Below are 14,654 nucleotides of genomic sequence, written 5' to 3'. Positions count from 1 at the left end.
CAGATTTCTAGGATCCGGTCCCACTTTTTTTTATTGATCACATGAATCCAGGACCAATAGAATAGCAGCACTGCAGCTTCCTCCATTGTATACACAGTGGGGGGAATATATCAACAGATTTACGCCATCGTTTTCAAAATATACGACTTTTTACTTCTCCCGCCACTTTGTGTAAGTGGTGGAAAAAGGGGGTGGGTTTAGCCGAAAGGGGTGGGACCTGGCATAAGCTATGCCGCAAATCTACACCTGCTCATAGCAGAATAGTGTGCTTTTCTTAATATATTTGGCGCATTTTCTGCCAATGAAAATTAGTTTAAGACTGGCGTTTGATATGCTAGTCTTAATATCTCAGTGTTTACTGAGATCAAGAAGGCACAAACAGTCAATGTAGCCCCATTCACTCGTACACACCAGGAAAAGCTCTAAAAGTATACGGTAAGTGCAGGCAGTGACGCATACCTAACAGTGGCTGTTAGTATCTGTATGGTATCTGTTTAATGGATACGTCATGAACTCCCATGACCCTTTTCATTAACCCGTTATTGACCGCCAATACGCCTTTTCACGGCGGCCACTAATAGGCTTTATTCCGATGCATACGCCTTTTCAAGGCGCTGCATCGTAATAAATAAACAGAGCAGGGAGCCGTTAAATCTCCCTGCTTTCACCTATATCCGGTAGCTGACGGCTGAGAGCAGCCCTGCTTGACGGGCGAGATTGATATCAGTATCGATCTTGCCAGTTTAACCCCGCAGATGCGGCGCTCAATAACCAGCGCTGCATCTAAGTCGTTTTGGAGAGAGGGAGGGAGCTCCCTCTCATCCCACCAACACTCGGCGATAAGATCGCCGGGTGTCGGTGTCTTCTATGGCAGCTGTGGGCTGTAACGTCTATGGCCGCGGACCGTCGTCCTGACACCCTCTGACGGCCGCTGCCATGGATGAGTGAGTTCTCGGCGGCATCTCCCTCCTGAGAGACGCCGGCACTCACTTCCTGGTCCGGTCCAGGGCCAGTGCGTGCACAGTTGTAGAATATCTGCAATTAGACCAGAATGCTGCTGGACTATAAAAGGGGATCTGCCCCCTTTGATCATTGCCTGAGCGTTGTTGTGTTACCTAAAGTTTATCATTGCAAATGGTCTCCTAGTGTTTTCCAATTCCCAGTGTTACCCGTTCCTGCTGCCTGTACCCTGTATGCCATGCTACCGTGCCCCTGTGCCGTCAAGAGTTGGAGTCATGTTGTGTCTTCCGCTGCCTCTATTGTGTCACACCCCGCTGGGTGTCTGTCTACTGTCGGAGCCTCATCTTAGCCTGAATCCACCTCTACTGTCTATATTGCCTCAGGTACCCTTTCTGGACAATAGACATTGAATATTACCTGTTTAGCCAGCTGCTATCCCGCTACGCGGTACGTCCCAGTGGGTCCACACCCCGCGCTGTGAGAGTACGCTCAGGCCATGGACCCCGGTGGTGAATTCAAGGGGCTGTCCCCCTCCCAAGCCATGCAGGCGGACCTGAAGGACCTGCGAGCATGACAGGATCAACTTCTTGTGGCAGTAGAATCCATGTCACAGCAGCTAGGGGTGCTAGCTGCTTCCTTCTCTGCTCCTGTTCCAGCCTCTCTGACTAATCCTCCTGCTACACCTCCTGGCAGCTCCGGTTCTGATCCTCGGTTCTCACTGCCACCTGGTTTCCATGGAGACGCAAGCGTGTGCAGGGGATTTCTTAAACAGTGTCATATCCACTTCACCCTGCACGCCGGAGCATTTCCTTCAGACGAAGCCAGGATCGCCTTCATTATTTCGTTACTTGCCGGCAAGACCCTGGCATGGGCGAACCCAATCTGGGAACGTCAGGGTCCCGAGACTTCCAGGGGTTCGTGCGGTTATTTCGCACTGTGTTCGAGGAGCCTGGACGAGTCTAGTCAGCTGCTACTGCTATGCTGAACCTTCGCCAGGAGGACGCCTCCGTGGGCGAGTACATCATCCAGTTCCGGACCCTGGCAGGAGAGCTGTCCTCGAACAATGAGGCGCTAGTAGCTTCCTTCCGGCATGGCCTATCATCCGAGATTAAAGACGAACTTGCTGCTCGGGATCTACCACCTACCTTGGACGACCTAATTCTACCCGAGTGGAGATGAGGCTCAGAGAAAGATCCCAAGAGGTTCGACAAGAGAGAAGGCTTCCTAGACTGGCCCCCAACTTCCAGCAACCCCTCTTGCCTTCATCTACTGCTCCACCCGAGGTCCCGATGCAAGTTGATCGGCTTAAACGGTCTGGCCAGGAGAAACAGCGCAGGCGTACTTCTGGACTGTCTATATTGCGGCCTCCCTGGTCATGTCGTGTGTCTGTGCCCCCAGAAGCCAAAAAACTCCAACGCCTAGGATTGGTTGGAGAGACAACCCTGGGTGACACAGCATTTGATAGAGAACTCTCCTCCAAGATGTTCATCCCTGTGACCATTGTCACTGGCGAGAGGCCCCATCCAGTCTCTGCATACCTGGACTCTGGCTCTTCAGCCAATTTCATACGCCAAGACTTTGTGGATCTTCTTCACTTTACCACTACCCTTCTGGAGAAGCCGTTGATCGTTGCCTTGGTAGATGGACTGCCGCTGCCCAAACCAATATTTTCAGTGACCAAGCCGTGAGGCTTCAAGTGGGAGTCCTTCACTCTGAGCTCATCTCCCTGTTTGTCCTGCCCAAGGCCGTCAACTCTGTGCTGCTGGGTTTGCCTTGGCTCCGTCTATACGCCCCAGTCCTGGATTGGAACTCCGGAGAGGTACTCCAGTGGGGTCCCAAGTGTCTCAACCGTTGTCTGGGGCATATCCATCCGCCTCAGTCTCCTCCACATCAGTCATTGGCAGGGTTGCCTCCTTGTTACTCTCAGTTCTCAGATGTCTTCGACAAGAAGGAGGGAGAGACGCTGCCACCACATCGAGCGTATGATTATCCTATTGACTTGGTTCCTTATTTTGTCCCCTCCCCACGGTAGAGTATACCCTCTCTCCTTACCTGAAACCCAGTCAATGACTGCCTATATTAAGGAGAATCTAGTGAGTGGCTTCATACGTAAATCCTCATCCACGGCCGGAGCCATGTTTTTCTTTGTCAAGAACAAAGACGCATACCTCCAACCCTGCATTGACTACCGGAGTCTCAACCAAATCACGGTAAAGAACAGATACCCATTGCCTTTAATCTTTGAACTGTTTGATCGCATACAGGGGGCAATTTTTTTTCTAAACTAGACCTGCGGGGGGCCTACAGTCTAATCCAGATTCGTCAGCGGGACAAGTGGAAGACTGCATTTAATACACGTGATGGGCACTATGAATACCTGGTTATGCCCTTCGGCCTGTGTAATGCCCCCACGGTTTTTCAAGAATTCGTCAATGACATTTTCCGTGATCTCGTCTATGTCTGTGTTGTGGTGTATCTCGATAACATTTCGATTTTTTTCCCAGATCCGGTAACTCATCAGAGACATGTCCGCCAGGTTTTGCTTCGATTAAGGGAGAATCACCTATATGCCAAGCTGGAGAAGTGCGTGTTCGAAAGGAAGTCTCTACCCTTCCTGGGCTATATCATCTCCAATCAGGGCCTCAAAATGGATCTTGAGAAGGTAAAGGCTGTCCTGGAATGGCCACGTCCTCAAGGCTTAAGGGCCATACAGCGCTTCCTGGGATTCGCCAACTTCTACCGGCTGTTCATTCCCAACTTCTCCTCATTGACAGCTCCCATCTCTACCCTCACCAAAAAGGGCATGAATGCCAAGGTGTGGTCTCCAGAAGCAGAGGCCACATTCAAGAGCTTAAAGAAGGCCTTCATGTCAGCCTCAATTCTTCATCAACCTTATGTGTCCCTACAGTTTTTGTTGGAGGTGGACACCTCCTCTGTTGGTGCTGGCACACTTTTTTTCCAGAGAGGTTCCGAAGGCAAGACTGTGGTATGTGGCTACTACTCTAAGCTTTTTTCTCCCGCAGAGTGCAACTACTCGATTGGGGATCGGGCGTTACTGGCCATCAAGCTGGCTTTGCAGGAGTGGAGACACCTACAAGAAGGCACAGCTCATCCAATCCCGGTCTTCACGGATGTCACGAAGCGGGTTAGTGGACCCACTAGGCCGTACCGCCGTAGCGGGAAGGCAGCTGGCCAAACCACAGGAAACCCCAGAAATACAATGTCCCGCACAAGGGTACCTGAATAGTCCAGATGGTGGCCGCAGCTCTGGCACAGATGAGATGGGTTCAGCAGATGGCGCCAGACGTGGCAGATGACACAGGAGCCGCAAGTTGCACCAGACGTGGCGGATTCCTCAGGACGTGGCAGATGACACAGGATGTGGCGGATTCCTCCGGACGTGGCAGATGACACAGGACGTGGCAGATTCCTCTGGACATGGCAAATGACACAGGACGTGGCAGATCCCTCTGGACGTGGTAGATTCCTCTGGACGTGGCAGATGACACAGGACGTGGCACGACTTGATACTAAGGCAAAGCACGGGAAACAGGAACGGGGAACAAGGCACGGGTAACAACAGGAACGGGAAACACTAAGGGACCATTTGCAAGACAGACTGGGAAAACTAACAACGCTCAGGCAAGGATTAGAAGGCCAGGGGCCTTCTTATAGACCAGGAAATCGTGGCAGTTGATGATGATGACGATTTCCTATTGCGAGCGCTGGCCCTTTAAGGCCGGGCGCGAGCATGCGCGCGCACCCTACGGGACACAGCCGAACGGAGCGGAAGTGAGCACTGGCGTCTCCTAGGAGGGAGACGGGGACCAGCGCTCACAGATCCATGGCTGCGGGCGTCGGGAGGTGAGTGAACCCGACGGCCCGCGGCCATGGACGCTACAGTATCCCCCCTCTTACGCCCCCTCTTCTTGGGGCCAGAGTGAGAGAGGAACTTTTTAATAAGAGCAGGGGCGCTGAGGTTCTCTTCTGGCTCCCAGGACCTCTCCTCAGGACCAAACCCTCTCCAGTCCACCAAATAGAAAGTCCTTCCCCCTACCCTTTTGCAGTCCAGGATCTCCTTTACCTCGAATACATTAGAGGGACCGCAGGAAGCAACTGTGGAACTAGAATTCATGCTGTAGCGGTTCAGGACCACTGGTTTCAGGAGGGACACATGGAAGGAGTTAGGGATTCTGAGGGTAGGAGGCAGCCGCAGCTTATAGGAGACAGGGTTGATTTGTTGCAGGATCTCGAAAGGACCAAGGAACCTGGGAGCGAACTTGTATGAGGGTACCTTCAAGCGAATGTTCCGAGAGGACAGTCAGACTTTAGTCCCAGGAAGATACTGAGGCGGCTCTCTTCTCCTAGTATCTGCCTTTCGCTTCATGCGATCTACCGCCAGCAAAATAGAGGACCGGGTCTGTTGCCAGATTTGCAGGAAGTCCCCATATGCAGAGTCAGCAGCGGGTACCTGAGATGAAGTTGATACAGGAAGAGGGACTCTGGGATGTTGACTGTACACGATGTGAAACGGAGTGGAAGTGGTGGACTCGCTTGTGTGGTTGTTGTAAGAAAACTCGGCCCATGGAAGAAGCTGTACCCAGTTATCGTGCTGTGAAGAGATGAAGTGGCGGAGATAATTTTCCATGATCTGGTTGATCCTCTCAACTTGCCCATTGGACTGGGGGTGATAGGCAGAGGAAAAGTCCAAACTCACATCCAGGAGCTTACAGAGGGCTCTCCAGAACTTAGAGGTAAACTGAACACCCCGATCTGACACGATGTGAAGAGGTAAGCCATGCAAGCAGAAGATGTGCTGAATGAAGAGACTCGCCAGACGAGGAGCAGAGGGTAAGCCGGTCAGCGGGATAAAATGAGCCATCTTAGAGAACCGGTCCACCACCACCCAGACAGTGTTACATCCTGCTGAGGGGGGAAGGTCTGTGACGAAGTCCATCGCAATGTGCTGCTAGGGGGCGTTGGGTACAGGCAGAGGTTGAAGCAGGCCGGCAGGCTTGGAGTGAGTCACTTTGTTAGAGGCACACACCGTGCAAGCAGAGACAAAGTCCAGAACATCTTTAGGTAGCGTGGGCCACCAGAAGTGACGAGCAATCAGGTCTTGGGTTTTAGAACTGTGTCCCCAGCGGAGAATTCTTTTTCTGTCTGCCAACCGAACAAAAGTCCTCCCAGGAGGGATGTCTCTAACCTGCAGAGGATTAGCAGTGACAATGCAGGACGGGTCTATGATGGTCTGAAGGGACTCCACCGAGTCTTCCATCTCAAACGATCTGGACAGGGCATCGGCCCTCACATTCTTGTCTGCGGGACGGTAGTGGAGCAGAAACTGGAAACGGGTGAAGAACAGCGACCACCTGGCTTGACGAGGATTCAGTCTTTGAGCGGACTGAAGGCAAGTAAGATTCTTGTGGCCGGTGAAGATCAGGATGGGGTGAGCAGCGCCCTCCAGAAGATGTCTCCACTCCTCCAGAGCCAATTTGATGGCCAGCAGCTCCCGATCTCCAATGAAGTAATTGCGCTCAGCAGAGGAAAACAGTCTTGAGTAGTAGCCACATACTACTGCCTTCCCTTTGGAGCTCCTCTGGAACAGAAGTGCACCTGCACCAACAGAGGAAGCGTCCACTTCCAGTGAGAATTGCCGAGATACGTCAGGATGATGGAGGATCGAGGCTGAAGTGAAGGATTTCTTGAGACTAATAAATGCGGACTCTGCCTCTGGAGTCCACACTTTGGCGTTCACACCCTTCTTGGTAAGGGTCGAGATGGGAGCCGTCAGAGAAGAGAAGTTAGGAATAAACTGCCGGTAGAAATTGGCGAATCACAGGAACCGCTGTATGGCCCTTAAGCCTTGGGGACGTGGCCACTCCAGGACAGCCTTCACTTTCTCAGGATCCATTTTGAGGCCTTGATCCGAGATGATGTAGCCCAGGAAGGGCAGAGAGCTCTTCTCAAAGACGCACTTCTCCAACTTGGCGTATAAATGATTCTCCCTCAATCGTAGTAGAACCTGACGGACATGCCTCCGATGAGTCGTCGGATCTGGGGAGAAAATCAAAATATCATCGAGATAAACAACACAGACAAAGAGTAGATCCCGGAAGATATCGTTAACGAACTCCTGAAAAATGCGGGAGCGGTACACAGTCCGAAGGGCATCACCAGGTATTCGTAGTGCCCGTCCCGGGTGTTAAATGCTGTCTTCCATTCATCACCCCGGCGAATTTGGACTAGATTGTAAGCCCCACGCAGGTCTAGCTTAGAAAAAATTTTGGCCCCTCGTATGCCATCAAACAGCTCAGAGATGAGTGGCAATGGATATTTGTTCTTGACTGTGATCAGGTTGAGGCCCCAGTAGTCAATGCAGGGACGAAGGGATCCATCCTTCTTTTTAACGAAGAAGAATCCAGCCCCGGCCGGGGAGGAAGATTTTCGTATAAAACCCCTCTCCATATTTTCCTTGATATAGGCCGACTTGGATAGAGACTCTGGCAAGGAGAGAGGATATACCCGTCCACGGGGTAGAGAGGCATTAGGAACCAGTTCAATGGGGCAGTCATAAGTCCGATGTGGAGGCAGCGTCTCAGCCTCCCTTTTGCTGAAAACATCTGCATACTGAGCAAATTGGGAAGGCAATCCCGCCAACGACTGAGGCAGAGGAGGCTTGACAGGATGGATCTGCAACAGACAACGACCATGGCACTTGGAGCCCCATTGGAGAACCTCTCCAGAATTCCAGTCCAGGACTGGGGCATGTAGTTGAAGCCAAGGCAGGCCCAGCAGAACAGGATTGATGGCCTTGGGCAAAACAAGGAAAGAAATATATTCAGAATGAAGTACTCCAACCTGGAGCTTCAACGGCTTGGTTTTAGAGATAATGGGATCAGGCAGAGGCAGTCCATTAACTGAGGCAACAGCCAAAGATGTCTCCAGGGGAACTGTGGGCAACTGAAGATGATCCACCAGCTCTTTCTGGATGAAGTTTGCAGCAGAGCCAGAGTCAAGATAGGCAGAAACTTGATGCGTCCTCTCGCCGGATACCAGGGTCACAGGAATAGTCAATTTGGACGCGAATGCTCTGTTAGACTCCGTTCCACCTAGGGTTGTCTCTCCAACCAATCCTAGGCAATGGGGTCTCTCCGGCCTCTGGGGACACAGGCGCACAATATGGCCTCCATGGCCGCAATACAGACAAAGTCCAGAAGTGCGTCTGCGTTGTTTCTCCTGAGTGGACAATTTGACATAATTACCCTGCATCGGATCCACTGGTGGGACGACTGAGGGGGATTGCGGGACAGCAGAATCCAGCCTGGGAAGTTCTCTCCCCCGGAGAACCTCTAGGGAACGTTCCCGGATTCTCATGTTGACACGGGAGGCGAGTAGGATAAGATCGTCCAGGGTAGATGGCAGATCACGAGCAGCCAGCTCGTCCTTAATCCCTGAAGACAGTCCATGCCAGAATGTAGCCACCAAAGCCTCGTTTTTCCAGGTCAATTCAGCAGCCAGGGTACGGAACTGGATAGCATACTCGCCCACGGAGAGGTCTCCCTGGTGAGGGTTAGCAGAGATGCAGCAGCTGAAGAAACTCTTCCAGGTTCCTCAAAGATCGAGCGGAAGGTCCGTAAGAAGCACAGCAAGTCCAGGGTCTCTGGTCCCTGATGTTCCCACAGAGGATTGGCCCATGCCAGGGCTTTGCCAGTAAGGAGAGAGATGATGAAGGCGATCCTGACGTCATCTGAACAGAAGGACCTGGCATGTAGTCTGAAATGGATCAGGCACTGATTCAAAAATCCCCTGCAGGACCTCGGATCTCCGTCATAGCGTGGAGGTAGCGGCAAGAAATACAGGGGGTTGGTACCGGTACAGACAGGTAGTGTAGCAGGCGGAACCGCAGGAACGGGTGCGGTGACGACCGTGGTTGGAGCGAGCAACCGATGGGCTATGGCGTTCACCGACAGGAGGAGCTGGTCTTGTCGTGACTGGAGATCCTCCATCTCAGCCAGCATGGCTTGTGCTGTCAAAGTCTCAGGTTGACCAGCGGGGTCCATGGCCTGAGCGTACTGTCACGAAGCGGATTAGTGGACCCACTAGGCCGTACCGCCGTAGCGGGAAGGCAGCTGGCCAAACCACAGGAAACCCCAGAAATACAATGTCCCGCACAAGGGTACCTGAATAGTCCAGATGGTGGCCGCAGCTCTGGCACAGATGAGATGGGTGCAGCAGATGGCGCCAGACGTGGCGGATGACACAGGAGCCGCAAGTTGCGCAAGACGTGACGGATTCCTCCGGACGTGGCAGATGACACAGGACGTGGCGAATTCCTCCGGACGTGGCAGATGACACAGGACGTGGCAGATTCCTCGGGACGTGGCAAATGACACAGGACGTGGCAGATTCCTCTGGACGTGGAAGATTCCTCTGGACGTGGCAAATGACACAGGACGTGGCAGATTCCTCTGGACGTGGCAGATGACACAGGACGTGGCACGACTTGATACTAAGGCAAAGTACGGGAAACAGGAACGGGGAACAAGGCACGGGTAACAACAGGAACGGGAAACACTAAGGGACCATTTGCAAGACAGACTGGGAAAACTAACAACGCTCAGGCAAGGATTAGAAGGCCAGGGGCCTTCTTATAGACCAGGAAATCGTGGCAGTTGATGATGATGACGATTTCCTATTGCGCGCGCTGGCCGTTTAAGGCCGTGCGCAAGTGTGCGCGCGCACCCTACTGGACACAGCCGAACGGAGCGGAAGTGAGCGCTGGCGTCTCCTAGGAGGGAGACGGGGACCAGCGCTCACAGATCCATGGCTGCGGGCGTCGGGAGGTGAGTGAACCCGACGGCCCGCGGCCATGGACGCTACAACGGACAACAAGAACCTCACCTATCTTCAGACGGCTGAATCCTCGTCTAGCCAGGTGGTCGCTGTTCTTCGCTCGGTTCCAGTTTGAGCTCCACTACCGACCTGCCGACAAGAATGTGAGGGCCGATGACTTGTCTAGGTCGTTCGAGACAGAGGACACTGTGGAGTCCCCACAGAATATTATTGACCCTTCCTGCATCTTCTCTGTCAACCCTCTGCAAGGTAGAGATATTCCTCCGGGAAGGACTTTTGTACATCTGGCAGACAGAGGAAGAATCCTTCGCTGGGGACACAGTTCCAAGCTGGCAGGTCACGCGGGTATCTGTAAGACCCGAGACCTAATTGCCCGTCAGTTCTGGTGGCCCACGCTGCCCAAAGACGTAATGGACTTTGTCTCCTCCTGTACGGTGTGCGCAGCAATAAAGTTGCCCACTCCAGACCAGCTGGTCTGCTCCAACCACTACCTGTGCCTGATGCCCCCTGGCGACATATTGCAATGGACTTTTTCACAGATCTGCTTCTCTCTGCTGGATGCAGTGTGGTCTGGGTGGTGGTGGATCAATTTTCCAAGATGGCTCATTTTGTTCCACTGACTGGTCTGCCTTCTGCTTCCGACTGGCCAATCTCTTCCTCCAACACATCTTCCGTCTGCACGGCTTGCCTCTGCATATTGTCTCGGATCGAGGGGTCCAGTTCACCTCGAAGTTCTGGAGAGCAATCTGCGGTCTCCTCGGTGTAAAGTTAGACTTCTCCTTGACCTTCCATCCCCAGTCCAATGGTCAAGTCAAGAGGGTTAACCAGATTATGGAGAACTATCTGCGGCACTTTATCTCCAGGCAGCATGATGACTGGGTGCAGCTGCTTCCTTGGGTTATAAGCTTCGGCTGCCTCCTTCCCTCAAGATCCCAAACTCCTTCCATGTCTCCTTGCTGAAGCCTGTGGTCCTGAACCGCTACTCTAGGACTCCTAGCTCTGCAGTGGCTCTTGGCGGATAGCCAGGTACTTTTCGAGGTGAGGGAGATCCTGGCCAACAAGAAAGTAGGAGGAAGGACGTTTTATTTGGTGGATTGGAGGGTATTTGGTCCAGAGAAGAGGTCTTGGGAACCAGAGGAGAACATCGATGCTCCTGTACTCGTGAAGAAGATTCTCTCCCGCTCTGGTCCCAAGAAGAGGGGGCGTAAGAGGGGGAATACTGTAGCGTCTATGGCCGCGGACCGTCGTCCTGACTTACCCTCTGACGGCCGCGGCTATGGACGAGTGAGTTCTCGGCAGCATCTCCCTCCTAAGAGACACCGGCACTCACTTCCTGGTCCGGACACGGTCTCCCGAAGGTCGCGCGTGCACGGCCTTAAAGGGCCAGTGCGCCCACAGTTGCAGAATATCTGCAATTAGCCCAGAATGCTGCTGGACTGTAAAAGGGGCTCTGCCCTCTTAACCATTGCCTGAGCGTTGTTGTGTTGCCTAAAGTTTGTCATTGCAAATGGTCTCCTAGTGTTTTCCAATTCCCAGTGTTACCCGTTCCTGCTGCCTGTACCCTGTATCCCGTGCTACCGTGCCTCTGTGCCGTCAAGAGTTGGAGTCGTGTTGTGTCTCCCGCTGCCTCTATTATGTCACACCCCGTCGGGTGTCTGTCTACTGTTGGAGCCTCATCTTAGCCTGAAACTCTTTGTTTTATTAGAAAAATAGAAAAACATAACATAACTAATACATAACATAAATCACAACAATATATACAATATATACACAAAATACATTACTACATTTTTTTCCCATCCCTGGTCTTGGCCAATTCCCTCATCCATTTGCACTCATCCACATTCAACCTTTATCATATTCCCCTCTCCTCCCACCAGAATCCACTCACCCCCACTCACTTCCTTCCGTACTCATTTGAAACAATCAGCCGGAAATGTGTCAAACCTCCGGCATACATACCTATATACATGGTGAAACACCATACACCGCACACATTATATACACCCTTAAATTTTTATTTATTTTTTTATATATATTTTTATATATATATATTATTTATTTATTTTTTTTTATATTAATATACTGACCCTAACTCTATCTAAACTAACCCATCACCACACCAGGCCAACACCCCGCCCCATGTCCTGTCATGTCCGCTTAGTCCGGGCCTGAGCGGGAAAATAAACTTTAACCACACCCCTCCCCACTTCCCCCAATTCATTAGCATAAACCAAAATCGCTCCTAACGTTGTGAAAAAAGATCGCTTTTTTAAATAAAAAGCATTACTGTCACCTACATTACAGCGCCCATCTCCTTATATAGGAGATAGGGCACTTATAATGTGGTGACAGAGCCTCTTTAACTGTATGGGTAAATTTAGGACGCAAAAAAACGGGCGAAATTGTTGTTTTTTTTATCCCCCCCACCCAAAAAAAGTTAATAAAAGTTAATCAATAAATGATATGTACCCCAAAAATACAACTTGTCCCGCAAAAACAAGACCTTACACAGCTATGTCGACGCAAAAATAAAAAAAGTTATAGCTCTTTGAATAAGACGGTGGAAAAACTTAAAAAATAGCTTGGTCATTAAGGCCTAAAATAGGCTGGTCACTAAGGGGTTAACATGTAACTTGGCCTACTAAGTTTTTTTTTATTGACAGCTTTTGATTTCTGTAAATATGACCTCCTGATGCTGCAAATTCAACAAATTACCATTTTAGTTCTCTTTACAACCTTTAAAATGTTTTGATCTCTGTTGTGCATAATAATTTGAAACAGTGCATTTTGAGTTTTTTACTTCTAAAAAAAATCTGTTATTAGGAGATTTGTTCAATAAAATTTGCATTATACTCCAACGGTTGATGGCTTGAAGATTATACTGACTGTCATTTGCATCGACTATTTAGGAAAATCAGCGAAAAATAACATTTGCATAATAATTTGGAACGCAGTGTATTTTTGAGAAAAAAATAATTTTTCATATTCACTGCCTCATTCTAATACAATCCGGTTTTCCGATGGAATCAATAGCATAGTCGACTGCGTTATTGATTCCGTCGGAAAACCGGAAACCAGACGGAATGGTGATGAACGGAAAGCATTAGCGATGTTTCCGTCACCATTGAGATCAATGGTGACTGAAACGGAAGCTGTGCTGTCAGTTTCATTTTCCGTTGCGGGGTTCACCCGACGGAACCCCGGAACGGAAATGAACGGTGATGTGAACAGGCCCTATGACCACTTATGGGGTACTGCCGTACTCAGGAGAAATTGTTTTACAATAGTTGGGGCGCTTTTTCTCCTTTATTCATTGTAAAAATGAAAAAAATGCAACATTTTAGTGGAAAGAATGTAGATTTTAATTTTCACTGCCTAATTCCCAAAAATTCAGCAAAAAAACAGTGGAGTCAAAATGCTCACTATACCACTAGATAAATTCCACGAGGGGTATAGTTTCCCAGATGGGGGTCACTTTTGCGGGGTTTGCCCTATTTTGGCCCCTCAGTTGCTTTGCTATGTGATATGGCCTCCGCGAACCATTCCAGCAAAACTTGAGCTCTCTGTCCTTTCTCTGCCCTGCCGTGTGTCCATACAGCAGTTTATTACCACATATGGGGTATTGCTGTGCTCAGAAGAGTTTGCTTTACAAATGTTGGGGTGCTTTTTCTCCCCTATCTATTGTAAAAATGAAAAAATATGAGCTAAAACTACATTTTATTAGAAAAAAAATTCCATGGTATAATACCCATAAATTCTGCAAAAATCGTGTGTGGGAAAAATGCTAACTATACCCCTAGAAATATTCCGTGAGGGGTGTAGTTTCCAAAATGGGTCACTTTTGGGGGGTTTCCGCTGTTTTGGTCCCTCCAGGGCGTTGCAAACACGACATGGCACTGAAAACTATTCCATTCTATTCTATTTCAGCGCCTTTGTCAATGTATAGAATTCTTGTTTGAATGTTGATCCAGTCTGATCGCCACTTGGAATCAGGGGGGAACATTTTCCTTTTTGGGCCAGGATCACACCTGCTTTTGTGATGAAGATTTTGTGACAGTTTTTGGATCAGCCTTTTTTTAGCCAAACACAGGAGTGGACACAAAAGGAAAAAGATGCATCAGTCTATTCTTAAATTGTGTGAGTGATCCTGGCCTTAGCGCAGATTGGTTCATGGAGTATGGGTACTTATTTTTTTTAACTGTCCTCTGGATCAATAGGTGTAAAACAAAGATCTAATATTTACCCATATCCCTTGACTTTCTTCCTTCCATTGGTTGAACTTGATAGACAAATTACTTTTTTCAACCGTACTCTGTAACAATGTATACCGTACAATAAACGGTGCAGAAAAAAAACACAACATTGGTGGAATTGCTGTTGTTTTTTCCCTTCCCCAAAGAAATAAAAGTTAGTCAATGAGTTATAGGTAGCCCAAATTGGTAGCTTTGAAAAAGTAACTCGCCCCACATAAAAACAAAATAAAAAAATTGCTGTGTCCCAAAGGGTTTATGTTATGGCTGAACAATGTATATCCACTTGATACATGTTTATCAAAAGTATTGGGACTTACATCTTTATCAATGAATTCAGGTGTTTTATTCAGTCCCGTTGCTGAGGGTTTGGGGTAGGCTCTTTTCTGTTCCAGCATGACTCTGCCCGGGTACACAAAGCAATGTCCATAAAGAAATGATTGTGTGAGTTTGGTGTGGAAGAACGTGACTGGCCTGCAAACAGCCCTGACCTCAACCCCATCCAACACCTTTGGGATGAACTAGAACAGAGATTGCGGGCCAGTCCCTCTCGTCCAATATCAATGTCTGACTTCACAAATGCTC

The sequence above is a fragment of the Rhinoderma darwinii genome, chromosome 1, assembly GCF_050947455.1.
Source record: "Rhinoderma darwinii isolate aRhiDar2 chromosome 1, aRhiDar2.hap1, whole genome shotgun sequence".
NCBI lineage: Eukaryota > Metazoa > Chordata > Amphibia > Anura > Rhinodermatidae > Rhinoderma > Rhinoderma darwinii.
Note: the sequence above shows the minus strand (reverse complement) of the source record.